The following is a 27,511-nucleotide window of genomic DNA, read 5'->3' on the forward strand; positions in this document are numbered from 1 at the left end:
GGCTTTATAAAGAGGATTCAGTGGCAAATTTGACTCTTGCAACTTGGTAAGGAATACAATTATTTAACCCTCAGCTGACTCAGATTTCTGTTGACAAACGTAAAACGCCTTGCTCAACGAAACTACATGCATCCTATGCTATTCTCTCTCAATTTTTGTTATAGCTATCTTAGACTGGAGCTTGTTTCTCTCATCGTGTACCATAAGGGCTGTTAGAAGTAACTGAAACATGCTAAAATCATGGAATATTATTATTGAGTCAACTCCCAAGAGAAGCAACAGTTTTACTAATTATATCACTGTGGCATGGCAAGGATTGCCAACTCTTCAGACAAGGACAGAAAGATGAGCAAATCCTTACTTCTCTCCTCTCCTTACCACAACTCATTTTCTCTGACATTCTTGTAATTGAAAATCTCCACTCTTAGCAGCAACTTCTTTATTTGGTAAGTTTCATTTGGTCAGCAATAACAGAAATGGCCATAGATAACTTACAAATGACATTTATTATTATAAGCAACTGGATAATGACAGGGAGTCCAAGGAAGAACTCAGCAGCCATGCCCTGAGAAAGGCAGGGGCCTGGAAGACCCAGGGCTCTTGGCTGAAGGCATTCATGAGTCTTCACCCTGATGGGCTCTAAAATGGCTCAGGAAATGGCATTCTTGTATCATGTCTGTCAATTCAGGATTCAGATGCTTGGCGGAGATTATCTAGTGAAACAAGCTTTAGGCTTCCCTTCCAGAAACCTACATAAGTACTAAAAAGACACTATCAAAAACGAAAACTCCAAAAACAAAACAGCTTTCCAAAATACTGCATGCCAAGGAGTCTAGTCTGAAGACTTCGCCTTTCCCACTGGCTGTGTGTATAAATGTGTGCATGCATGTAAGGAGAAAGAGAATGGGTGGAAAATTGGCATGGAGAGGTAGCTAGGAGGTGTCAGGAGCGTTTATTGAGAAAAAATGGAAATGAAAGCTGACTTTGGAAATTAGAAACTATCTCTGGGAAATGCTGAAAGGCTTTGTTGAGCTTGGAGACCACACATCTGTAATGGTACTAATCTGCATGGTTATGCAGTTTTCTCTAGCATTGCTCAGAAGCCAAGTTATCGGATTGGAGGAGGCAGGAAGTTGGGTGGATACAAGTTTGTGTTTTTCTCAGCGGGTATGACAGGGAGGAAAGAAGATGAGAATTGAATGCGTTGTCGGCGAAACAGATCTCATGGCATACCATAATGTCTAGAGGTCAGGGTAGGAAATGAGAAGAGGAGGCTGAAAGTTGAAGCATTCAAGGGGCAAATGCCAGAGGTCCTGGTTAGACTAAGGGTGAGGTTTAGTAGGGGTAAGGGAATCTTATGTAAGAGGTAAAGTATTTCAATAGGCCCAGACATGGATAAAAATAAGTAGACTTGTATTTATTTCTAAAACAGCCCTGAATTTCTGTCTCTGACACTCTAGCAACCCTCTGGCAGACATTCTCAGAATATTCAGCCCACTCTTGAGACTGATCAGTGGGTTCAGGATAATTAACTCACTAGAGTCCAGTTCAAAATTTCATCTCAGGCTCTCCTCTCCTTTCCTCTGGTAGATCCCAGAACCCTGGGAGTCTTGTTTGGTCAGAGCTGGTTGCAGTGGTGGAAACTGTGATGCCTGCCTTCTGGATCAGCTTGGGCTGACATCTGTGACCTTTGCAGCTATGGTGACCTTGCCCTTTGTGGTTTTCAGCTCCAGCCTGGCTCCTGGTTGGAGTGGACTGGTAGGAGATACAGCAGCATCTTCCCTTGGCCTTGCCAGCTGTATGCATCTCCTTCAACACCTCCCAAATAGTGAGACTGCATCTTGATTCTTTTATTCTAAAGAGGGCACAATTTTAAGACACCAAAGACAGAGTTTTCAAGTGCTGTTTCTATCCCTTTATGCCCCACTCAAGACAATGGCAAAGCAGCATTCAGCAGTCACTGGCCCCATTTTCAGCCCTCTATTAAAGGTGGGATCTTTCCATGCATCTGAAAAGTCCTGGACCCCAGGACTTAACATCAGTCTCATGTACAGAGGGACAGAAACAATTGTGTAGATCCCCAGTTTGCAGCCAGATTCTTCATTGTTACACAACTGAAGGACTACTTAAAGCTGCAGCACAGGGCTGTGTTCTGGCCTCTTGTACTGTTCCCCTAAGGCAGAAACAGTAGCTCTTGCTGGTATTCAATCTCAATTCATTTATGTCACTAGAGGCAGGCTTAAGGATTAGGTACAATCCCAATTTTATTATGTCACTCAAAACATGAAGGATAGATTAATCTCTATCATTAACAAAAACATTAAAAGCAAGAGAGCATAAGTTGAAGACAAAGAGAGACTTCTCATATTATTTTGGCAAAATATTTTATATACTCATTTCTTATAAGAGGTAAAATATAATATCTATAATTTACCTTTTGAGAAGGCACACTGAGACCTTGGTGTAGCTCATGTCATAGTCTCAGCTCATTTATTCCATCCGTTTCCCCTGGAGAGAAAATAAATGCATGCAAAAGACTTAAGTCATCTTCATTTTCAGCAAGTTCCAAAGCAAGCAAGCATGTACTGCTGGGGTGATGAGGTACAGTTGTCTTTATGAATGTCAGTGAGAATTTGGCCCACAAAGGAGATCATAACCTCTCAAAGTAGCACTGCAGCCCTCTACTGGGGAGCTCCCATTACTTAGCCAAGAGGCTCCAGGGCAGCACATGCATTCTTTCTTATTTTCTACCTCCATGGCTCTTCACTCAGGGCCCTGGGGAACTTTGGCATCATTTTCCAATGTCTTCAGCATCATGGGGAAATGAGAGGTGGTCGGTGCTGGGTCACCCTTTCTACTTAGGCACACTGTACTCTTGTTTCTTAATGTCCTGACCACGTGGGACACTCCTGCAATCTTCTGTCTTCAGAAAAAATGAGAGAACGGATACAAGTATGCTGCCTTCCTAAAGACCCATAGACTTTGAGGGAAATTCTCCTGGGTGCCCCCCACCTTTCCTCTAGGAAGCACCTGGAAAAGCATGTTTCCTCTGGTGCTCCCCATGCCGATCTTCAACCTTCCTTTCTCCCACCCCAAGTTGATTGGGTGGGGAGTGAGAAAAGGAGGAAAAAAGTTCTGTCCTCTCATTTGTGTGTTTGAATCTTTCAGTTCCATACTCTTTAAAGTTAGTATTGCAATGGACGACCTCAGTGCACAATCTACCCCCTTTGCAAATACCCTGCAACAATTGTTCAGAGGATTGTTTTCAGGCTGTGAAACTGCTCCCTGCTTCTGAGCATCCTCAACCCTGAGACTCTAGCTGATGTGTAATGGGTACAGGAGTTTGGAAGCTCAGCTCTTTTACTTCAGTTAGAAACAAACTCTGAGCCACAACTTACTCTTCAGAATTTACCTTTGGGATCAGGTTGAAGCTATCCTTCTGACACATGCAATTGCAATTTTGCTTGGCTAGGAAGTACATTCCCTGTTCTGCTTTCTCTATCCCCTTATCAGTTTCTTCTGGGAGTAGGGCAACCAACTCATCCCAGTTTGACTATGATGGTCCCAGTTTTAAAACTGAAAGTTCTAAATCATTTTAACTACCTTGCTGTATCCTCTGTCCCAGGTATATTGGAATTGTTAGTTACCCTGCCTAGGAGCACTTTCTTAATAAACAACTTGCGCACAAATCTTTGTCTCAGTGTATGCTTCTAAAGAAGCCAACCTATGGCAGTAATTTAGAGTCTGAGTCTTTGCTCTCAATGATGAGTGTGTTCTCAGCAATCAAAGTACTTTCAGTCCAGCTTTCAGGTGGGAGAAGGGCTACTATGAGGCCTGAAAAGAGAAAGAACCCACTCAGTGCTTTCTCTGAAGAAACTCACACGTGAAAATACCTTGAAACATGAATACTCAGAGATGGAGTGCCCCCAGGGATGGCAGAATCAAGGGCATTTCCATTGGAGTGGGTAGGTAAAGTGAAGGTGAAAGTCACTGGAGTTGAAGACAGCGAGGGTGATAAGAACTGAGACCCCTGCCCCCCGCCAAATAAATAAATAAATAAATAAATAAACCCACCAGGATGCCAAATTTTGCCAATTTTTCCCATAAAGGTGGACATTTTAATAGGAGACTGGTGGTTGACAAGAAGAGGGTCTAAGGTAACATCCAACCCAAAGAAAGCATTCAATAAATATATGTTGAATGAATGAACGGCTTTGTAGAGGGAGATTGTGAGGTCAAGAAAGTCCTAATGAATAAAAAGCTGCATGCAAAGAAAGCAGATTTGTCCATTACTTGAATATACCTATTGTTGTGACATATTGTCTTATTTATCTGTCATCCTGAGAATAGATGTAGTTGAGGAGTAATCTATTGTTTAAACAAATAAATTTGTTAGCAATTTCTTAGACACAATAAAAGTGTTTGCAACTTTATCTTCTTAGGTAAGAAATTTCTGAAATGATAAAGTCATGTTAATGTAAATAATCTCAGTTCTGGGTCCTATTAATTTTGTGGTTGCAGTCAGGTTGTTCTCAAACTTTGCTCCCACTCCCATTCAATATATGGGTGCTTGTAAGACCAGATACTTTGACTAGCCAGGGAGCCTCGCTGCATTGATGGCCTTGAAACATTCTACCTGAGTTAGATAGTTTCGTCAAATGAACTTGTCCCCAAGAGAACAACAGGTGGAGGGAATAAGCAAGAACTGTATTTACTCATACAAACAGAAATTTTGGAATTTGAAGGCTTGACCTGGGCAACCAGACCATTAGAAATAGGCCAGATTCTTCAGTGAACTGATGAGTGAATCTTGATCATAAAGAGATCACTAAGGGAATATGAAGACTTCAGTGGACTAGAAACAGATTACAAACTCTCATAATAAAGATTTTCTATCTCTGCAGTCTGGATGTAGATGGTCATTGCATTACATGGGCAAGAAATGGGATAGATTTGAGGAAACCAGAAGGTGAGATCTGACGTGGGATGTCACCTGCTCCCATGGCTTGAAGGATGCTGTGTGGCAATAAAATGTCTGAATATTTTGCTGGCTGGTGGGCTCTCTCTTAAGTTACCTCACTCTAGGACCTTATTACAGGGAGGAGTGGATTCTGATTAGTACAGCCTGACCTTCCCTTTCTGCCCTGGAGGGTGGGGAACAAGGAAGTGGGGGAGGTACCATCCACTTGAGAATATTTCCCTCAGAAAGAGTCAGGTTTCTCAGATAGGAGAAGGAGGCTTACCCTGGAATCATTTTAAAAGGGCGTAGAATTCTAAAGGGCACAAGGAAAGCAGTGAGAAACCAGAAGAGGAAGAGGCAGCCCAGAGCAGTAACAGGATGAGATTATGGGGGGACAGACCAGTGGGGAAAATACATTAAGGAAGTGATTAAAGATGAAAGATATAGTGGGGAGGCTGGAAAGATAAACTGGGCTACAGAATTTTCCAAGAGTCAGTCCCAGTAATGCCCTGGTGTGTGGGATGGAGGAGTAGTGGCCACAAATGGGGTAGAAGTTGGGGCACTCACAGCTTTTCAGGAGATGGAAGCCATGGCTGAAATTCAGCCTTTTTCTGAAGAAATCAAATGCCTAAAATAGCTGCAGCTCCAGGTGGGCATGGCCCCAGGCCTCGCTGGAAGGAGACAGCTGCAGCCACGACTGCCTTGCTTACTACAGTCCTGTTGATGGTGCAGCCATGATCACTCCCCTGGATTCTGGCATATGGTTGGTTATTATCCATAATGTCCCTGCTGTTGTGAATTTTCTCCTTTTCATCTTTTTTATGAGTATTTTAATGGGAAGTTGTTGGGGGGTGCATCAGGCTGAATTTGAATATGTGTAATTTTAAGGAATATTCCCTTGAGGTGGGAGTTGTGTTGGAAAAACCAAGAGCTTTCAATATCTCACAGCAGCCCAGTGAATCAGGAGGCATTGCTCCTGGTTTATAGAACTGGAAACTGAGTCGGGGGGAGGAAAACACTGACAGTGAGAATCAAAGTCTGACCAGATGGTGGCACAGAAAGGGCAAATGATTTATTTTTTCAAGGTTGCACCACTAGCAAGAGAGACAATTGATACTAGAACTGAAGTTTGCTATTAATAATTTGCTCACATCCTGTGTCTATATAACCAGGCCAGCTTCATGGGCATCAGCCTGTGTAGCAACACAGTTTCCTGTGCCCAAAAAGGCCCAACATTTGGTTTAATGATCATCTGCTGCCATCTTGAAATTCATGATAATTTTTTGGCCAGAGGTCCCAAATTTTCATTTTGCCTGAGGCCCTGCAAATTATGTAGCCTGTCCTATATATACTAGCTGTGTACAAGAAAATGTTTAACTTTGATTAATATTTTATTGATCACCTCTACATGTCTGTATGTACACTCTTATGTAGACACATTCACAATAGTGTAGATGTGATTACTTTGGGAGATTTTGTTTCTGAGGTCTCCCAAGACCCAGAATGAGCAGAGAAATTCCTTCTGGCAGGCTCACAAAGGCTCTATTGCCATCCAGATAAGTCTTATGGGTTATTCCAACACAATATTTATACTGAACAAGCAAGTAGACTAACTTAAAATGTGTTTTTGCATAAATCTTGAGGAACTGTACAATAAAGAATTCACCTCAATTAATCATTGCTTTCTTTCTTCTGTTTCCTTTCCACTCCATGTACAGATACACAAACAAATGTTTCATACTTCTAATCAGAACACAGGAACAACGTTATATACCCTTCTAGTTTTATTTAGTTTTTTTCTTCCCCTGGATCCCTCAGACAGCCCTTCTCCCACACTGCAATATTGCTTGCTTCGTTTTTAATTTTAATGACACCATCGTCTCCCACTGAGGTGATCTTACATAATTAATTTTAGAATTATCCTCCTGTGAACATATATTTTCATTTATTACTTTCACAAACTGTAGAGCACTGACTCTATGCTATGCCTTATGGAGACTGTGTTAGGGACACAAAGATAAAAGGTGACCCTGACTCTCACAATTCTTTAGGAGAAATTAGAGCTCAGTGAGCACCTTGATTTCTACATTCAGTTTAACTCCTAAGGAGAAATTCCTTGAAGAGAGATTGCTGAAGAAAGGAAGAAAGAAAGAAAGAAAGAAAGAAAGAAAGAAAGAAAGAAAGAAAGAAAGAAAGAAAGAAAGAAAGAAAGAAAGAAAAAGAGGGAGGGAGGGAGGGAGGGAGGGAGGAAGGGAAGGAAGGAAGGAAGGAAGGAAGGAAGGAAGGAAGGAAGGAAGGAAGGAAGGAAGGAAGAAAGGGAAAGAAAGAAAGCATGCCAAGCACTTTTAAGGTACATTGTCAAATTGCTTTCCAATTCTTAGTCCCTCTAGCAATGCACAAATGTACCTGCTTCACTGAAACCTTGCCAACATTTATCATTTTAAAACCTCCCACTAATTTAATAGGCATAAAATGATACGGAATTGTTTTAATTAGCATGCAGTTCTTTTGAAGCCTCATCCCAAAATCTAAGTAATTGCTTATTTTACCCCTGACACTTCATTTTATCTATATGGAGCTCTGACAACCCCAACACCCTTTTTTTTCTTCCCATAATGGAATCAGGAGACGTATATTTATTTTATTTCATAGAAAATATAGTGTGGCCTAGCAAACTTCTTACAACATGTAAAACTATTCCCTTAAAGGGGAATCCTTTTGCTTCCCTAAACATTCTGTCTAAGGCATTAGTTTCTTCTTATCCTGTACTGAAGTGGGCAGGATCATTCTGAACAGAATCTGCTTTTACAAGCATCTTCAAACATTGAAGTTATTGCAATGTGCACTTTGCAACAAGTCCCCACTGCATATTTATAACTGAGGCCAAATGCAAGCACCACTCTGTTGAATTTCTTCCTGTTGGATTACAAATTCCCCCAACGGACACATGGTGCTACTCCGCTTTCCGTAGGAGGGAGCCCCGCCCACTATTCAGTCAGGCACGTGACACAGCTGAGCCAATCATATCCTCACTCCTTGAACAGGTGGGCCAATGGGTGGCATGGGGTTCAAGGTGGGCCAATTGCAGTCTTTCCCTGAGATTGTTCACACTTGATCTGGCAGAAGAGAAGCTGCTTTTCTTCTGTAGCACTGTTAAGATGTGAATGTGGAACTTTCAGCTGGCAGGCTCTAGCCCCTTTTGCTGCTCCCGAGCCCACCAATGGGCAGGAGAGAACGCCAGACTTGGAGTGGAGCACAAAGGGTGGAGCCAATGGGTGCTGGCAGCCCTCCACTGCCAGGTACAGTGATTTCCAAGGGTAGCTCCCACACACCCTTCCCATACCCTTCCTACATTATAACCACATGCATTTTTTAAAAAAATAAAAGAATTCCGTGTTTGTTTCCTTTGCTCATTCTAGTTAGTTTTCTTCACTTGCAGGTAAGAGTTGGCATTCATTATGAATCTCGCGGACTTCCCCTGCATCGTGTGGTGTTAGTTGCTCTCAGACAGTGTGAATAAATTTCCATAATTATGAAAATTCAAATTGAACGGTTTGGTGTGTAAAGTTATTCATTCAACACATAATATGTGCTTGCTATAAACAATTCTAAGCACAAATCCTGGAGATAGAAACCCCCATCCAGGCCATCGGACAGCCAAATGACTTTTTTGATTTATAAAATGTCAAAGTGGACGTGAATAATTTCATTTCATCCCCTTAGCTTTTCATTTTAGTAATAAAGTGAATCTAGCATAATCAGTTAGTGAGGATCTGGGACTAGAATAGCAGGCCCCTTCTGCAGCATTACGCTGAAATCAGGCCCTGGGAAATGGAGACGCTAACTGTTAGATGTAAACACCTGGGCCAGCAGCCTGGGAGAAAGATAGATGGGAAATAACTTTATTATCTGTGTAGTTCTTGTATCAGGAACAAGCATTTGGCACTGGGGATATATTTTTAGCAGAGGCATTGGGTTTCACATAAATAGTACATGTCTTTGTCAAAGGCCTCGTTTTCCTATTCTCTGGAGTCATCTGCTACTGTTTCTGCACTCCCGGCTTCACACATTATTCAGAAGTGTAAATAACAGCTGCCAGGGTGGAATAGCTTCTTTCTTCCTCCAAGGCAGTGTGAGGTGGGGGCTTTGCCCACTCACTCTCCAGCGCCCCTTCACAGTTACAGCCAGAGCACAGGGCTGCCTCCCCCTGGACAAGCTGGTCCTTTTTATGCTGGAGACGCCGTGTGTATGAGCTGTATAAGCCACCGCACCAGGGCTAAGGTTTCCATATAGCAAAGGAGGAAGAAAGGAAGAATATTCTTGGAAAGCAAAGCCCCTTAAACCCAGTAATCATTCCTTTCTCTAGGGTTGGGCTCCCTCTCTGATTTGTGAGAAGTCAGGCTCCTCCAAAAGGGCCTTGGGACACTGGGGCAGAGGATGACTGGCCAGGGGGTGCTTCAACATTATGCCAATTGGATCATATGTCTCAGTCCTGATTTATTTCCAAGCCTATTCACTGGCATCAGAATAAAATAGGGAGTGTTTGGGCTCCAGGCTCAGGAACCCAGATAACTCAGGCCAACTCAGAGGACTTTGTGAAAATGCTAGGACCTTTGTTTTTCTCCACAAGGTACTCATTGACTGCGCCTTGTTGTTCCTCAATGAAATGTTTGAAATGAGTGGGGCCTAGGGACTTGTTTTGGAGGATGACGGAGAAGAGTTTCAGGGAGACCACACTTCAACCCAAGGGAGGATCCAACAATAGGGGAATGGTTAAGTAACCGACACCTTATCAACCTATGGCAATAAGGAAAATGCTGAACAGTGCTAAGAAGAAAGGCATGCTGTGATTCGTTTGGGATGATATAGGAAGGAATGATAATAAATGGTTAACTTTGAGTAGGAAGATTCTAGTTTATTCATTTCTGTTTGTTTTGTTCTGCTTTCCAAAACATCCCTCTTTCTGTTTGCCAACCTCGACAAGGGGTTTTGCACTAGTTCTTGCTTTCCCAAATGTTCTGTCCCCAGTAATGACTGGCTTCTCTCATCCTCAAAAGACACCTGCTCAGAGAGCCTTCCCTGAGCACCAGTTGACAATATGTCCCCTGCAGTAATTACAGACACTTCCAGTTTAAAAGCAAACAAATAAAAAACAAACAAAAGTCAGAAAAATTGGACTAAAGTTAATTTTAAAACAGATGTTTAGGAGGAGATATCCCCACTTTCAGCTGGGATAGCCAGCATATACAAGCATACATCAGCATACGAATGCAGCTTAAGTAGCAACATGTCTACTCTTGTTTTTTTACAAGCAGTGGTAATTGTTAGACCAGGGTGATACAGGGAGAGTGGATGTTATTCTTAGGGATGATTGAAATAAAGTATTGTGATTCTATAACTTAATGTGATATATTGTTACCCAGATCATTTATTTGTTCTCATAATTTCACAACCTGCCACTGCTCTGGACTAATATATTTACCTGTATAGTAATGTGAAATAGGAAACAGATCTTGCCTTCCAGATGGATAAAGCCAAGGTGGTTAGAAATGATGAGTTGTTAATGGTCTGAGGTCCATTCACTCAGTAAATAATTATTGAATGTTTATTCTTGAGTAAACACTATTGATCAGAATGAGAATATGTTGTACTAGAGAAAAGGAAAGAATCGAGGTTAGTCAATAGCACTGACATTGGTTAAGGTACTAGTGTAAGGAAATAATGTAGAAATGTATGGGACCCTGGAGAGGACACCAACAGAACTGAAGGAAGGTTTCACTCTCTAGACCATAAGAGTAGGAGTCAACACTGGATGTTTGATCAAGTCAAGTTTAGATTTTGGTAAAGGCTGAAATAGGCATATGTTACTCCTGGTTATTACCTGGCAATGGAGCTCTCTCCTCATGCTTATAGGAAGAACACATGGAAATTAAGTAAAGTGTAATAAATGGTGAGAGAGTAGGTGGCCTATTGAATTTCACCTCAGCGGGGATATACAGATTGGGAATTTGGGGTACCTGAATAAATCAAGAGCTTCACCTTCACGTTGCCTTTCCTGTTCTAGTTGTTGCCATCACTGTATGGAGAGAAAGTTGAATGGAGGAACAGTGAAGTCATTCTAGTGGATAAACTTAGTAGCCTGCTGTTTGGATTGCTGTTTCCTTCACTTGCCATTCCTTAGAAGCTTTGATTCTTCCCAGAGAATGAGAAAGGGAGTTCAACAGGAAGTCAACAGTTACCATATTCCTAGGGACTGCGATGAGTGCTGGGGATTTGTTGGTGAATGCAGTCCCTACCTCCAGGGAGCTTGTAGTCAAGCAAGAAAGACAGATGAGAAAATAGTCTATTTCAACAGTGTGAGAAGCAGTTCAAGGGAGTGGAAGGGGGGGGTAATGAGGGACCTCACATGAGTGGCCTGTATTGAGCTTTCAGGTGGTGAGGAAAGCTTCTTCTTTTTTTTTTTTTTTTTAGAGACGGAGTCTCGCTCTGTCACCCGGGCTGGAGTGCAGTGGCCGGATCTCAGCTCACTGCAAGCTCCGCCTCCTGGGTTCACGCCATTCTCCTGCCTCAGCCTCCCGAGTAGCTGGGACTACAGGCGGCCGCCACCTCGCCCGGCTAGTTTTTTGTATTTTTTAGTAGAGACGGGGTTTCACCATGTTAGCCAGGATGGTCTTGATCTCCTGACCTCGTGATCCGCCCGTCTCGGCCTCCCAAAGTGCTGGGATTACAGGCTTGAGCCACCGCGCCCGGCCAGGAAAGCTTCTTAATTTTAGCTAGGGGTCACTTTAGCTAGGCCCCGAAGGACAAGCGTGATCTGGTGGGTAGAGGAGAAGAGTATAGTCCAGGGAAAAGGATCCACATATGCCAAGGTCCCAAGTGAAGAGAAGAGATGTGTGTTTAGGTGATTGGATGGGTCAAGTGGATAGAGCATGATGGACAAGAAGAGGGGTGAGACGACCTGGGATAAGCGGGCAAGGGCCAGACATTGAGGGGATCCCATCTACATAACTGATGGCAGGAGTCGGTGGAGAGGGAGAGGCTAGGACTGTGATAGACAGTGGTATTCAGGAGGGGCAGATCCAGAGGATAGGACCTGGAGCAGACATGCAGGGCGGGACCCACTCAGGGGAGAGAAAGCTCCTCATTGTGACAAGGATGGGCATGGAGGCAGTTAACCTGGAAAGTGGTAGTGCCACAAAGGCTGATGGCACACCTGGCTCGTGACTCCTTTCTCTCTGAAGTCGAGGGTGATGCACCTTGCTGAAAGTGAAGTTGGAGGAAGACAGGAGGGTCCGAGAGAAACTCAGGAGTGGGTATGGAATTGGAATCAGAGCTCTTAAGGAAGATGAATAAGGATTCCTGGGCAATTTTGAGTCTCAGTTGTGGCTTATGACTGTATACTTGCAGGGGCAAAATTCCATGTGATTATGCAATGTTCTCTAGGAGTAAAGGACAACAGGGATTCAGGGAACAGATTCAGGTTTGGTGTTTTGATGGGCACATGTGACAGAAAGCCAGGGAATATCAGGAAAAGAAGACATCTTGAACACACACATTTATGTTGCTCATCTGTGTGTGTAGGGAGGGGTGGTGGGGGGAAGTTTAAAAGGACTTTTTAAAAAACACAAACCCACAAGCACAAAAAAACATTAGTGACAAAATCCTGAAAGCTGAAAAGCCAATGTAAAGGGACACTGACTTAGACTTTGATTGCTCCAGCAGAAGACTGGAGGTTCATTTTCTGAAGAGAGTGAAAGGAAGGTATTTGGACTGTAGTGAAACAAGCAGAGCGGAGAGTGAGAGGACCAGACTGGAAGTAGCGAGATCAGGTAAGGCAGAACCCTCAGACTTCAATTCCTGGGCTCACAAATGCTGGCAGCCTGGCCTTCGGCCTCTAGCTGGGAGTTAGAAGACCAGCCAGGAGGAACGGCATAAAGGTGCTGCCAATGGGGCTGTCCAGTGGAGTAAACCAGCTGGACTATTACAAGGTGAAACTCATCCCAGCAAAGTGCTTAGAGTGTCAGTCAGCTTATTGCCCCCACTTTTAAATATGGACAGGCAACCATGAGATACCAGATACCCGAGGAAACATGCCAACATAAAATATAGGGACTAAAAGAAACACAGCAGAGGAAGAATGCAAGGAAATTGAAAGAGACAAGATCTGCAAGAGAAAAAAAAAAAATCTGACATTATCTAGCATTAAGATCTTCAGAGAAGAAGGGAAGATATTGCAGCCGTGAAGTTAGAATAGGAGAGAGGAGAATGCCAAGAGGTAGGAAGGCCTGGTATTCAGGGGCCTGTACCATGGGAAAGAAATGAAGGGATTCCTAGGATGCTGGTGAGGTGTGATCCCAGGGCAATAGCTATGTCCCAGGTGAGGAGGACAATCAGCCCAGAGTCCAGATTATCACGGAGATTTTTCTTTTCCGAGGAGTTGCAATGGATAGACCTGAAGTATCTAAATGTATAGAAATTTTGAAACATTTAGAATTGCTTTAGTGAGGAATACAGAAAAACAAAGTTAGGGAGAAAAGTTAAAGATAAATTTCAAGCATATTTTGCAGGAAAGACACAGTCTGAATAGCACTTACATTCTCATAATTATGTAAACACTAAATGTTGAACTAAGCTAAATTACCATAAAACTAAATTAGAGAGGGGAGAGCCAGAAGGAACACTTGCATAGGGTGGGAGATTAGGAGGGAGAATGAAAATGAAAGAGAGTTAAATTCTCATTTTCCAAAGTGGGATGTCCATAGACAAGCCTAAGATGAAAAAATTCAGAGCAAATAAGTGTATTCTATAAAGACACCGGGATAAATACCAAAAGAAGGAGCTAACAGAATTAAAACTGGTTGCTTATCTAAGGAGTGGAGGATTGTGTGGTAAGTGGGCAGGAGACTGCTATTTTCATTACTAGTCAAATAACAATCTGGTTCTTTCAATCTAAGGGCATGTATTACTGGAAAATACTAAAGGGAAAAACACAAAAAGACAAGGAAGTGTGGGTATTGGGAAGAGGGATGTCAGAGTGACAGATCATGGAGCCTAGGCAGAATAAGAAAATGAAAACAGAAGATTGATGGTAGGGAGAAGGGAAGTAGTTCAGAATGAAGAAAAATGGAGTTAGTAGAGAGAACTTGTGAGTGGTTGTCAGACACAGCCTGGAGAAAAGTCTCAAAGACTTTCTATTTTGCCTAAGTCTATGTTCTTTTTATATTACCATTCTAGGTGATTCCATTACCTTAGGAAGTTTTCCAAACAGTGAAATTTAGGGTTATGATGTTAGTAACCAACCTTAGTAGACCAGTCAAATGAAGGCTGTCAGAGAGTTGGTCTTCTTGATGGCAAAGTCCAGACAGACCTCTTCTGATGATGTAAATGCTCTCAGAAGTTTGGTCCTCTATGGTGACTTTGTAATCTATCAACTTGGCGAGGCTACACTACATTTCCTAAAATTGGCTTTCTTACATATTACTAGCTATGGTGGTCACAAGGGAGAATCTTGAGAGATGTGGAGGGCACAAAGGAAGCAGCAAGCACTTTGTCATCTGCACACTTGTTGATCAGCTGCAGATTCATGCACAGGTGTGATGTGGCAGTTAGGTGTGCAATTGCTCTGCCTTCCCCTGGACCCTCTTTCAGCTTCTCCAGCTCCTGGGCCAGGTGTGTGTATCTCCATGACTATGGGCCCCAGCTTCTGCAGGAACCCAGACCCTCAAGGTGAGAGACCATTCTAGTTTGTCCTGGTGGGTTCCAGCTAATGTTTGTGGACTCCAGCCTCCTCATACCTTCCCTTTCTGACTGCTTACCTTGTGAGCTTCTCATGTGGGCATCAGATATGGAAAAAACAACCTTAGAGACACTACTTAACTAGCTCCCTGTTATGGACTTCATATATTGAAGCCCTAACCCCCAATGTGGCTATATTTGGAGATACGGCCTTTAAGAAAGTAAGTAAGGTTAAAAAAGGTTAAAGTGTGGAGCCCTAGTCTGATCGATTTCCAGTACTTATAAGAATAGACACCAGAGATTGATTTTCTCTCTCTCTCTCTTTCTCTCTCTCTCCATGCACACACAGAGGAAAGGCCATGTGAGGACACAGCAATAAGGCAGCCATTTACAAGCCACATGAAGGCCCTCACCAAAACCCAAATTTGCCAGCACCTTGATCAAGGATTTCCAGCCTCCAGAACTGTGAGAAATAAATGTTATTTAAGCCACTCAGTCTGTGGTATTTTGTGATGGCAGCCCAAGCTAATTAATACACTCCCCAATCATGTAAGCCAATACCCTTTAGCAAATCAATCAATCTATCAATCAATCTATCTAATCTATCTATCTATCAATTATATACTTTTTTTTTTTTTTTAGATGGAGTCTCACTCTGTTGCTAGGCTGGAATGCAGTGGTGCGATCTCCGTTCACTGCAACCTCTGCCTCCCTGGTTCAAGTGTTTCTCCTGCCTCAACCTCCCGAGTAGCTGGGACTACAGGTGCGTGCCACCATGCCCAGCTACTTTTTGTATTTTTAGTAGAGATGGAGTTTCACCATGTTGGCCAGGATGGTCTCAATCTCTTGACCTTGTGATCCACCCACCTTAAGCCACTGTGCCAGGCCTGAATGATATACTTGTATCCTAGTGATTCTGTTACTCTGGTTGAACCCTTACTGATACCACTTTCCTGGTGGAAGAATGACCTCCAAAAATATCCATTTCCTAATCTCTGAGCCTGTGAATGTTAAGAGATTCATAAGATGTGATTAAATTAAGGATTGTGAGCTGTGGAGATTATCCTGGATTAGCTGGTGGGCCCTAAATGTAATCACAAGTGTTCTTACAAGAATGAGGCTGAGGGAGATTTGGCAACCTAGAAGAAGCTGATGTGACCACTGAAGCCAGAGCCTGTGCTGCTGACTGCAGATGCAGGAAGTGGACAGTAGCAAAGGCATGCAAGGAATGCAGCCCTAGAACTTGGAAGAGAGAAGGGAGCTGGTTCTCCCCTAGAGCCTCCAGAAGGGGCATCTTGATTTCAGCTTAGTGTAACTGGTTTTGGACTTCTGATCTCCAGAACTCTAAGAGAATAAATGTGTTTTGTTTTAACCCATCAAGTTTGTGATAATTTGTTACAGCAAACTAATACAGTTTAGACAGTAATATATTACAACTAATAATAAGTTATTAAAAAAACAGAAATCCACAAGTTCATTCTAGTAGTAGATAAGTAGATAGATGATAGATAGATAATAACAGAATGAAAGAATACGTGAATGTCATGTAGGGGAGAGGGAAGGCTCTTCCTTACAGTAAAAAGTTGACTAATAAATGTGGAAGGAATGGTAGAAAACCATTGTTTTGTAATCAATCCTTAGGCAAGAATCATCAATGAATGCCAAATTTAGGGGGAAATTGTGAGGATCAAGAGAAATCGTAACTGTGCTGTTCAGTTACACTTCTATCAAGTGGTCAAAATTAGTATCACCAACAAGAGCAGATGGACATTGTGGACCTCCAGATGTGATATCCTGAGTAAAACAGATGATCACTTTTGTAGTACCATCTGGGGGTGCAAAACCTGTATCTAATTATGAGAAAACATCAGACAAAACCAGCTAAAGGAATGTATTATAAAATAACTGACTTCAGCTTTTCAAAAATGTCAATGGCATGCAATACAACAGAAGGTTATGGAACTGAGATTACAGTAGACTAAAAAGAAATGATAAGTAAATGCAATATATAATTGTGTCCTGGATCTTGTATTGGAGAAGGAGAGTGCTATTATTAGGGATATAAAATATTAAGAATATGATTGGGACAAAGAGATAATCAGAATACGGATGATAGATTAGGTGAAATTATAGCATCAATGTTAAGTATCCTGAATTGATTATCAGTATTGTGGTTACATAAGAGAATAAACTTATTCTTAGGAAATACTAAAATTGTAAGGGGAAAAGCGGTATGTCTTCAACCTATGAGAAAACATTTTAAACAAATACTGGGGGAAAGGATAGTATTCTCAAAATCAATCAGAAAACAACCTTATAGAAAATGATTATATAATATGTACAACAAGTAACAGAAAAATATACACGATATATACTCAACTCTCTTGTAATTAAAGAAATACAAATCAAAACAATGAGATGCCATTTGTTACCCAGAGAGTGGCAAAGCTGAAAGAGTCTAGAAATATAAAGTGTTGGCACTGAAATGGAAAATGGTGGGACTACAAGATCATGTAGCTACTTTTAGAGAACAGCTCACTATGGCCCACATGCACAAAGAAGCAAGTTCAGAAATGTTCATTGCAGTCATGTTTATGGTTAGAAACTAGAAGCGACACGAATGTATGTAGGAATATGGATAGAAACTCAAGTCCTTCCATTGAGTTAAAAAAAAAAAAAAACTTGTAAAACGATATTACATTAAATTAAAAAGTCAGTAACAGGCCAGGTGCAGTGGCTCATGCCTGCAATCCGAGCACTTTGGGAGGCCGAGGCAGGTGGATCAGAAGGTCAGGAGTTCAAGACCGGCCTGGCCAACATAGTGAAAACCCATCTCTACCAAAAATACAAAAAATAGCTGGGCGTGGTGGTGGGTGTCTGTAGTCCCAGCTACTTGAGAGGCTGAGGGAGGAGAATCCCTTGAACCCAGGAGGCGGAGGTTGCAGTGAGCCGAGATCATGCCACTGCACTCCAGCTTAGGCAACAGAGTGAGACTTAGTCTCAAGAAAAAAAAAAGTCAATAACAATAAATATACTACAAACAACACAGTATGATTTTATGGCTCTATCTATCTGTATCTAAAATTATACAAGGGCAAGGAAGATGATCTTAAAGGACATGCATCAAATAAGAACTCAGGGTGAGGAGAGGATGAGGATTGCTCAGAGGGGACCTCAGCTTTGTCTCTAGTGTTTTTTTTTTTTTTTGTAAAGGGAAATTTATTCCTATATTGCTCGCATAATTAAGGATTACATGTGTAATTAATGATTTCATATATAATTAAACATTAATTTAAAATGTAGGCAGGAGTTTTACCTTCCCAAGACCATTTGTAAATCAATTTTCTTTTCTATCTTCTAATAAATCAGCTACTGTAAGCATCGTGAATGAGGGCCACGCACTGCATAATGGTTCCCTCTGCCACTCTGGCTTCTATTTTTACTCTTCCTTGGAACTTCTGGGCATTTGATTTCAATCTGTAATGTCAAGATTTGGAAATTAAATTTGGGCTAGTTCAAAAGAAGAGTGTCTCTAAATGTAAGCAGCTTGGGTATTTACCTTTTCCCTGTTCAAATGTGTTCACAAGAACCTCTCTTCTGTCTTCATGTCTGTGAGAAAATTGGTGAGAAACAACATCAGGGAATCACTGATGGAGTTTGCATAATTACACATGTTGGCAGCTCTGTTCTTGGGGGATATTGTGAAATTAGGATATTTCTCTTCCCAAGCCTGATGACTAGAAAATTTGAATCTCACATACAACCACCAAGTCTCCTTAAGAATGCATGTGATGCCCTGTATAATTCTTAATGGAGTTAGAATATCCCTAAAAATTCTATTGCAGCACTGCCGAGTATGAAAATTCAGAGAGCATACTCATTCTCAAGTTCAGTCACTTTGAAGAGTGTTGTTGATGTTGTTTTTAATGGAGAAACTGAGGCCCAGAGAATGGAAGTGAATTCTCAACATCACAGAACTGTTGGGCATGGTTATGGGCAGATTCCAAGCCTTGATCACCCCCAACAACACAACCATTGTATTCATGTGATACTACATTTGTGCAAATGTAAATTAGATGCTGGAGTGAATGGAGAAGAGGAAACTTCCCATCTTCTGTTACACCTGCCTGCACAAATCCTAACACAATGATACAGCCCAGTACAATGTGCATTTCCCCATGGACATTGCCTGCTTAGGAGCCTATGGTCTAGGAGAGGGTTGAGGTCACCAACATTGGTGATCTGCATGAGGATGAAGTGATAGTGAGAGACCCTAAAGAGAATGGGCCACATAAGGCATTACCTTCATTGTCAAGAATAAAAATAAAAGTTGTGTTTTTCTGGCCCTAAGTGATGGATACAATTTTCCCCAATCATCAAGAAACTCATTCCTTCCCCTCAACAACAGGCAGAGGAAAAACAGAGGGATGAAACTAACACTTCTCGGCTCTCACATGCTAGTGTTTTGCTGCTGTCCTCCTAATTCTGAATGACAAGTGTGTCAATGCCAAAATTGTAAAAGTTGGTCCAGGTCGGAGGTGTTCAATGTCACGATAAAAAACAAAAAAAAGGTGAAGTCCTACAGCCAGGTTTGAAAACGTAGCTGAACAGGTGTAGGTGAGGGGAATGCAGCTGAGAGGCAGTGCTGTTCACACATTTAGCAGGTGGACATTGAGACTGGGTTTCTGAAGACATTCACATGGGGGAACATGCAGTGTAGTGTGTGTGTGGTCTATGAACAGATAACCCAGTGTTCTGATGTTTACTGACACAGTCTGACATTTACTCACTGTTCACCCTTGATTCTGTGTTCTATAGAACGGTGATAATATAAGAGTCATTGCCAATCCTTGATGGGTTGAAGGAACGTGACTGGAATAGGAATGGAACCAAAACCTTGACTGGAATAGGAACAGAACCAAAACCTATCTTGCAAGATTCCTTTAGGAATTAAGTAGGATGACTTATTTAAAGTACCTAGTATTTTAAAGTGTTCATTATGCAGTTAGCACAAATTGCAGTATAAAACCCAGTAGAAGAGCACAGCTTAAAATCATGATTAGATTTCCACGTATGTCATTTCCTAGTTGTATCACCTGGAGCAAATTCCTGCCCCTCTCTGAGTTTCCACATTGGAAAATGAGGATTAAAGACCAATCTTGAAGTGTTGTTTGAGGTCTTACTGTGGCTGCATTTAATAAGACATAGTTCAAAACAAGAAAGGAAGTCATCTACTCTCCCTGAAAGGATCAGAGAACTTGGAGAAACATCTTCCATTTTTGATACCACATTCTACAAGGGTCAGTCACTGCCAAATCTGGGAGGGTTGAAGGAAAGTGGCCAGGAAGGAGGGAAAAGAACTGTATTGGCCAGGGTTCTTCAGAGAAACAGAATGAATAGGAGAGCTGTATATATATTATAAAGAATTCATTGATGTAGTTATGGAAGCTGAGAAGTCCCAAGATCTGTAGTAAGTAAGATGGAGACTCAAGAGCTTCGATGGTGTAGTTCCAGTCTGAGTCCAAGGCCTGAGAACCAGGACATCTGGTGGTGCAAGCTCTGGTTCAAAAGGTGGCAGGCAGCCAGGTGTGGTGGTTTGTGCCTGTAATCCCAGCACTTTGGGAGGCCGAGGCAGGAGGATCACTTGACCCTAGGAATTTGAGACCAGCTGGGACAACATGGTAAAACCCCATCTCTACAAAAATACAAAAAAAATTAGCCGAGCGTGGTCTCAGCTACTCAGGATGCTGAAATGGGAGGATCACTTGAACCCAGGAGGTCAAGGTTGCAGTGAGCTGTGATTGTGCCCCTGCACTCCAGCTTGGATGACTGAGGGAGAACCTGTCTAAAAAAAAAAAAAAAAAAATGGTGGCAGGCTCCAAACCCGAGAAGAGAATGTGTTTCAGTCTGAGTCTGAAGGCAGGAGAAGGCCAATGTCTCAGTTCAAGGCAGTTGGGCAGGAGGATTCCCTGCTCCTCATGGGAGAATCAGCCTTTTTGTTCCATTCAGGCCCTGAACTGATTGGATGAGGGCCACCCACATTAGAGGGAGGCATCTGTTTTGCTCAGTCTGCAGATTCCAATGTTAATCTCATCCAGAAACACCCTCACAGACACACCCAGAATAATGTGTGCCCAAATGTCAGGGCACCCCATGACCCTGTCAAGCTGACACATAAAATTAACCATCACAAGGCCCAAAATCCATTTTCCCTGAGGGATAGTTATCTGTCTCATTTGTCAGCTAGGGGACTTGTTCTAGGAGAACAAGTATAATTATGTCCATGTTATGGAACACAGATTCTGACTCAATGTAAGAAAGAACTTTCTAGCATTCAGCGTCGTTGAGAATGAAATAAGCTTCTTGGGGACTGCATTCTCTCTTATTGGTAATGCACAAACAGAAGCTAAACAAACCCTTGCATATGAGCCTGTCAAGGAGTATAAAACATCAGCTGCAGGCCTTAAACAGTATACTGGACCAGAGGTTTCTTCCAAGCACATGAGTCTATGGTTCTGTGATTTTGTGGAAGTGCTCCACAAATGAAGGTGGTGTTATAATTTGAAATCACACAGGACCAGGCACTTAATATATTTTCTCCAGGCAATAGCATCCCAGTCATTCTCTCCCACTCCAGTGCTCATGCGATGACACTCTCACTCAACAATCATCAGGTGCTCCCCATCACCTAGTGATGACACTCCAACTCATTGGCCTGACATACAAAACCTTCTTCTAATAACCCCCAAACGTGTCTTCACAGCCTGATTACTACTTTCCCATATGGACACCATGCTGCCACCCAGCATGTGCCTTGGATTTTCAAGGCCCCTATGTTCTGTCCCTCATGAAAGGACATCACTCTGAATCCCTCAGTACTGGGTGTATTAGTCCATTCTCACCCTACTATAAAGAAATACCTGCAACTGGATAATTTATAAAGAAAAGAGGTTTAATCAGCTCACGGTCCTGTAGGCTGTACAGGCTTCTGTTTCTAGGGAGGCCTCAGGAAACTTACAATCATGATGGAAAGGGAAGCAGGCACATATATTCACATGGCCAGAGAAGGAGAGAGAGAAAAGGGGCAGGTGCTACACACTTTTGAACAACCGGATCTCATGAAAACTCTATCATAAGAACAGCAAGAGTGAAGTCCATCCCCATGATTCAGTCACCTCCCACCAGTCCCTTCCTCCAACACTGGGAATTATAATTCAACATGAGATTTGGGTGGGAACACAGAGCTAAACCATATCACTGGGCTAAGTAATCCTCCTGTGAGTTTCCTAGGCCTAATGCTCTGACCCACATGCCAGTACATGCTACGCTGCATTGCAGTTGCCTGGTCACTTGTGTCTATCACTCAAGTGAACCAAGAGCCCCTCAAGAGGAGAAGCTATAGCATGCTTGCTGTTGTGTCTAAATACCGCAATGCCTGGCATGTAGTAACTGTCTCACATAACATTTACTGACTTGAAGTGTGTCTTTTATGAGCTCCTTTCCATCTGCCACCTTCTAAATTCCTGCAGTGTTCTAATCATATCTCCACAATGTCATTCATCCAATAATGTATTCATCCAATTGACATTGTTTAAATGTCTTTTAGGTGCCAAGCTCTATGCTGGGTTTTGGGGATAGATTGGGGACTAGAATGTAATCTTGTCTCTCAGGAGGCTTGTATTCTAGCAGGCAATAAAGAGAAGCAAATAGGCAATGATAAGACACTCTCCTGGAGGTATCACAATAATTTCTTTCACTGGATAGAGAGCTCCAGAAGGCATGGATTAGCTAAGTTATTTCATCTCTGTTTCTTCAATGCCTAATCCAGTAAATAGTATGTAATTGCTGAATGAATACATAAGTATAGGTAATCCTGTACTTATGCCAGTAACTTGGTCATGTCTTCCTATCCAGGCAAACCATTGAGATCTTAAGCAATCCCAGAATTTTAGAGCTGCAAGGAGCCTCAAAGATTGAGGAGTCCAGTTCTTTCTCTATGATTTTAATTCCTTCCACAATATCCCAACAATCAATTTTGTGGAAAGAAGTATGAACTCCTAGGCATGGATGTGTCATGCAAAAATAAGATGATATTGTTTTTGCTGATTTTTAGACATAATAGAGATGGAAATTTTAAAAGCACATTTTCCAAGTTAGCCCGTGTTCTGTCTATAGCTGGTACCTACTGGTGTTGCTCTGGTTCTTCATAAGTACAGATAATGTGACACAAAGGTCCCATCCTGTAACAGCAAGCACTATGATCACAGCCTACTAACTCCACACACCAGTCATCCTAGCACACTCAAATAAAAGAATTTGGACAGTTTGTTGAAATTCACTGTGATCTTATTTGTTTCGGAATTAAAACATTAATTGGGTATGTGCGACAATTCATTTTGGTTCCTTTGGATTGGATTGCTGTGCAAATGAGTAGTGAATACAAGGGAAATATTTAACCTAATTGAACATGAATATGCTCAATTTCTGAGTCCTCTTCAAACCACTTTGGCAACTGTGTTATTGAGGACGAGTAATGAAAGTGCTGAACACAAATTTTCATCAATTTTTTTAAAGCACTTGCTAGTTTCTATAGCACTGATCAGTATCTTGAGCCAATAGCAGCAGCAACTTGATAAATTAATTTATGTGATATGGTTGAATTTTTAAAAGTCTTTAACATTTTCTTGCCACCTCCTGTTCAGGAGGATGCATGAGGCTTTGCAGCATGAGGACTCAGGGGAGTTTGAGGACCTCTGTGAGCTTATAAAGTCTGTGTTTTAAATGACTTGCAAGATAAGATGAGTTGTTATACTCCCATCCTAAGGACAAAGCCAAATGATAGGAATTAAGGTTAGGGGATTTAGAGAACATCAAAGCATTTTTATGCCCTTGAGAACAAGCTTGTAAACATCTGGTAAGGACATGAATTGAATCGATAGGAACCAGGGTTATATTAACTAGGATGCAGATGCTTCATGCTGAAGCTTTGGAAATACAAACTTAGGTTCACATTGCAACTCTGCTTCTGATAAGCCATGTCACCTCAGCCTACAAACCTCATCTTTCTGCCCTGTAAGATCAACCATGAAGGACAGTTGGGAGAAGATGAGATAATGCATCCAAAGGAATCAGCATAGTGCCCAAAATATACACTTAGAAATGTAATTTTTCTTCCCCTTATGGAGCACTTGAGTCCACACATACACGTGTGCACAGTCTGTGCAAACAGCAAATTCAAGGATTCAGTTTGGAGGTCCATTAAAAAGGAAGCCTCCACAGAAGAGTTATGGGAGTGATTGATTAACCACTGCAATTCATTATGAAGTCCAGGAGGGAAGATACTACTGTGACAAATTGCTTAGTTTTCTTTTCTGTTTTTACATTAATGCATTTGCCAGCACAAGAGGAGGGGAGAAAAAATAAACAAAAGAAGTTCTAGTGTCAGAGAACCTCTTATTGATTGGGTTCTGCATGACAATCTCATTAAGAATGAGAAGACATGGTTTCTGTCTAAGTGTGATGGCAGCCCCACCCGGGGACAGGAGAATGGCCAGGGTGGCCTCAGGGCATTGCTCCTCCAGCCCTCAGATTCTGTACTCTTAGTATTCCCCTCCCACCTTTTCTAAAGCAGGGATGGTAGGAAGAAAAGAGAGGAGAGAAGGGTAAATGAAAGCAATTATTTTGTTCTTTGACAATGGCTTGACTATGTGATAGTGAAGAGCCTCAAGCCTCAGTTTCTATTTCTATAAAATGGGTATAAAACCACCTACTTTTTAAAGACAGAGTATGTATTAAATGAGACAAATGTCACTTACCACTATCTGATACTAGTTATGTATTCATTGTCTCCTTTTTGTATCATGGGCCCCCCCCGTAAATCAGGGTAACAATGTTGTGTGCTTTATTCACTACTGTATTCTCAGCATCTAGAACCCTGCCTAGCACATACTTGGTGCTTTATAAAAAATCAGTTGAATTAATGAATGAATAATGTATATGAGGGATTTAACACAGTGTCATTACATACTAAGATCTCAAGATTGGTGGCTTTCGGATGAGATCGGGTGTGTTCAGGGTGGTGTGGCCGTAGACTCAACATTGGTGGCTTTCGAAACCTTAGTGAATAGGTGATAGAAAGTTCATCTCGGGATCTGTGAAAGCAAGTTAGACTTAGCTTTGAATCCAGCCACAGATCGGGTGGATTGGTGCAAGGAGGTGGCATAACACAATTGGAATCTTCAAATCCCAGGGGCATGAATGAGTCAAAGGTCACTGCCTGTGGGCTGGAGTTACAAGAGGTGAGACTGAGGTCCTGGATTGGTGTTGGCCTGTGGCCATCCTGAGATGGAGGCTTATTGCAGCTCCGCTCCTGGGAAGTAAGGGGGCAGGGGCATCAGTGCTTTTTCCCTGTGGGCATGGCCTCCCAAAGGCGGGGTGTCTTACACGGGCAGGGGCACCTTGGAGAGCACGAAGGTGGTTCTCACTCCCAAAAAGTGCTTCTTCTTTGAAAGCCCTTGTCACCTACATCACTGCTCCCCAACCAACCCCCAGGGCTAAGTTAGAGCCTTTTGTTACGAGGTCCAAGCGCACCTCTTCTCTCCTACACACGAACGTGGGTAATAACCTGCTCAGGGTGTGCCTTTCCTGAGACTCATATCATGAAGCAGGGATGGCTTCTGAATGTTCCCTGCTTTATTCCCAGCATCTAGCATAGTCCCTGGCCCATTATATGGGTTCGATGAAGTCTCTAGGGTGAATGAATGAATGAATAGATATGAATGAGTGAAGTACATCCATTATATAGGTAAACAAGAAAACTCTTGTTTACACCGCCTGCCTCTCTCTCTCTCTCCAATTCAACCACTGACACTTGTACTTCATTAACCAAAAAAAAAAAAAAAAAAGGTTATAACTCTTTGAGCACCAGGATTTCCTATGCAGATTCAGATATGCAGAAAACAGGCACACTTTGGGCCAGGAGACCCCACTGAAGAGTACCGACTGTGATTGGCAGGCGTCTACGTATTCTATGAGAGTTAGCTCCCACCTAAAGGTGCCCCTTTAGTCCTGCACAGAGATGTCTTTGTGCCCAGGGGGCTGGGGCCATGCTAAGGGGCGACCCTGAGCACCAGCCCATGGGGAGCAGAGAATGAGACCCTCTGGAAGCCTGTCACATAGCTCAAGGCCAGCCTGACGCTGCAGCCCATGGTGCAAACAGTTGATTTATTTCAGAGGGATGCATTTGCATTCCAGCTGCTGGCCCAGGGAAGCTTCTCTTTTCCCATTTGCCAAGCACATGCACTCACACACCCCCGTACATATACTCACACTGTCACAACCCCCCCCGCCCACACACAACCACCCAGGCACACTCACACAGACACATGTACACTCTCACACATATTCACACACATCTTACATGTGTAACACAGTCACACACACACTCACACAGATACACACAAAGTCACACACACGTACTTTCAATCACACACACACATACACACCAACTGCATATACTCACACACAACACATAATACATACTTTCTCTCTCACACATAAAGTAACACACACTCATATATACACTCACACATATTTGCACTTTACATATACTCATACAGTCACACACTTAAACTCACAAACACACACAGAAACACCCTGGCCAAAATAGAAGGGACAGGTGAGACTCCCTAATTCCTAAAGCAGGCAATGTCCAGGCTCCTCCCCTGTACCTCTGAGTCTGAGGCCCCCGGTTCCTGGCTGGGGCTCTGACCCATTTTGTTCCGCAGAAACTGGGCCCCACAAGTCCCCTGGTCAGCTGGGCCTTGGGCGCCCCTGTCCTGGCCTGCCCCAACCCGCTTCCTGCTGAGTTCCCCACCCCAGCTATTGAGGACCCTTCCTCTTTCCCCCTTCCCTGTCTCTCTCAGCAAATGATGAACTCCCTAGCTTCCCTGTCCCTTCCATCTCCCACATCGTTGGGTCATTCCCCCTCCCCTGGCTTCCCACTTCCCCAGCAGTAAATGGCAGCACATCATGGAAGAAATCACACAGGCTTTGGAGTCAACAGGCATGAGTCTGCCTCCTGCCTGGTCACTTTCTGGCTGTGCGGATTTGGGAGGTAAGGCACCTTTTCAGGTTCCAAATTTCCTTATCTGTCAAATGAGATCATTTATATTTCAGATAAATAAATAAATGAGATAAGGAACGGAGGAGTGCCAAGACTGGTACCGAGGGCACCAGTCCGCGCTCGGTATGCATTCACTTCTCTCTCTTTCTTCCTGCCAAGGTTAATCCCTCCATCTGGGCAGCCCCTTCCGGGCTGAAGTCCCTCACCCTTTACTGTATCAGTCAGCTTCTCCTTCAAACACTGACCTTCTCTCCATGTGGCTTCTGCCCCTTGACCTGCACCCTGGCACAATCTTCACTTCCTAAAGAAAGTCTTGCTTGACAAAGCAGTAAATTACTACAGAATTTACCATATCGATCTTCATTTCCTTCTCCCACTTCCTCCACCCCTGCTCACTGCAATCAGGCTTCTATTCACACCACCCCCGGTCCCTTTAAATTACACTCCCTGACTCCTTGCTTCCTTGTGGTACTCAGTGCCCAATTCAGTCACATCCCCTCAACACCTCCACAGTGCAGATGACATCATTCACTCCCTTCAGCAAGTGGTAGGAGGGCAAGGTGGCCAGAGGCACACAGCCTTACTTCAAATCCTGGCTCAGCCACTCCCCAGCGGTGCAGGCTCAGGCCAGCCACATGCTCTCTGTAAGCCTCAGTTTCATCACCTATAAAATGGTACTACAAGAAGCACCA

The 27,511-nt window shown here is 42.7% G+C and overlaps 1 long non-coding RNA gene across 1 annotated transcript; it reads right to left on the reverse strand.

Annotated features, from left to right (window-relative positions):
• Positions 1–1,471: 1,471 nt before the first annotated feature.
• Positions 1,472–27,511, reverse strand: LOC108538638 (uncharacterized). Its single transcript, XR_001888143.1, has 5 exons — positions 27,404–27,511; positions 18,255–18,304; positions 18,012–18,172; positions 2,435–2,508; positions 1,472–1,855 (listed from the first exon to the last, which is right to left on the reverse strand). It is a non-coding gene; the product is annotated as an uncharacterized LOC108538638 (long non-coding RNA).

The sequence above is a fragment of the Rhinopithecus bieti genome, unplaced genomic scaffold (genome assembly GCF_001698545.2).
Source record: "Rhinopithecus bieti isolate Rb0 unplaced genomic scaffold, ASM169854v2 scaffold_15087, whole genome shotgun sequence".
Classification (NCBI taxonomy): Eukaryota; Metazoa; Chordata; class Mammalia; order Primates; family Cercopithecidae; genus Rhinopithecus; species Rhinopithecus bieti.